The following is a 1,529-nucleotide window of genomic DNA, read 5'->3' on the forward strand; positions in this document are numbered from 1 at the left end:
ATTGGTTTTATATAGTATTTAGGTTTTGAATTACATGCAGCGATGGATAATTCTGTCTTTTTCCCAAGTAGGCCTCATTATTGATTTCAGAACTTGAGTTTGATTGCAGAATGTACAAACATTAATTGTTCTAGCCTGAGAAGAATGACAAGTATTGTGGAAACTGTTTATCATAATTATAGGGGTCATAATTTTTCTTTGATTTTTGTTTATAATAAAGAAAAAACAACATAACGGTAGCAACTATTATAGGAGTAGTACATTTGAATAATGACAAATTTGGGTTGAATACAATGTAGCCATATTTGTGTATTACAATATTTGTAAAATTGCCCTTTTCTGATAAGCATGTGCCTAGTTTTTAAACATCAAATTGCCTCTGATTTCAGTAATGATCAGAGGAAATTAATGAGAAGCATTTGACTTGGTATGTCATAAAATCCCTATTGGTTTTTTAAAATATCTGATATATTCTAGGAGGTACAGTTGTTCAGTTACCTAAATTTTCTTTACACCACATAAGTGAGCTTAAACAAGGGATGGAGTAGATGAGAAGGGGGAAGGAGGAGGGCAATCCCAAAGGGATATTTTGGTTTATAGCATGAAGTAGAGACTTATGGCTTTACTATCAAAGAAAGAAGAAGAAATGACAGACCATAGCATGGGTAAGGGAATCATCTGGGAGCTTGCTGGAAATGCAGAATCTCAGAGTGTACATTTAACAAGATCATATGATTCGTATGCATATTTAAGTCTGAGTAGCTCTGTTTAAGGCACCCCCTTTCTACATTATTTACCAGCACTTTCTGCATTCATGATGTTCTGCTACATGGGGGTCATCCCCAGTTTAAAACCTAATCGCCCAGTGCTTGCCCTTACATAGAAGGGTTTACGCCTTACACTACAAAAACACAGGATGTTTATGCAATTCAAGGAATTATTGGATAAAAGAGAAAGATGTATGTAGCACCAGAGGCCCTATTTTCTTTAAAATTGAACCATAGAAGTGGTCTAGTCCCCATGTAAGTAAGCCAATTTCTTCAATTACACAAGACAAAGATATTTGAATTTGCTGGATCTTGGATTTAGCTTGTTGTTAGGAGTTCTGGGCATAAAAGTCATTATACAATTTTGTGCCAGGGCCATGCTAATCTTCTCTATATTGTTCTAATTTTAGTATATGTGCTGCTGAAGCCAGCACCATTATACCATTTTGAACGGATCTTATGGAGGATGTTAGTTTTTATGGACAGTTGTCTCCCAAAAATGAGCACTCTATGTGCTCAGGGGAGAGTACATACTTCTGAAATTCTGACAGCTTTGGTTGAAAAACATTTCTGCAGCATGACCGTTTGTTGAGCCTGCCTGAGGTTACTCTGCTAGTAATTTGTTATAAATCCATGATAGAAAAGACAAGCTTTAAGGTAAATCTTTACACTTAAGAGGTTGGAGAAGTATGCATTTCATCATCAGTGCCTAAGGAGATTTGAAGAATTGTGTATCTTTCCCGTATTTTTCTTGCCCACCAT

The 1,529-nt window shown here is 35.8% G+C and overlaps 1 pseudogene; it reads right to left on the reverse strand.

Annotated features, from left to right (window-relative positions):
* Positions 1 to 1,131: 1,131 nt before the first annotated feature.
* Positions 1,132 to 1,201, reverse strand: LOC118643000 (annotated as a pseudogene).
* Between the last annotated feature and the right edge of the window lie 328 nt (positions 1,202 to 1,529).

Source organism: Molossus molossus, unplaced genomic scaffold (assembly GCF_014108415.1).
Source record: "Molossus molossus isolate mMolMol1 unplaced genomic scaffold, mMolMol1.p scaffold_m16_p_3, whole genome shotgun sequence".
Classification (NCBI taxonomy): domain Eukaryota; kingdom Metazoa; phylum Chordata; class Mammalia; order Chiroptera; family Molossidae; genus Molossus; species Molossus molossus.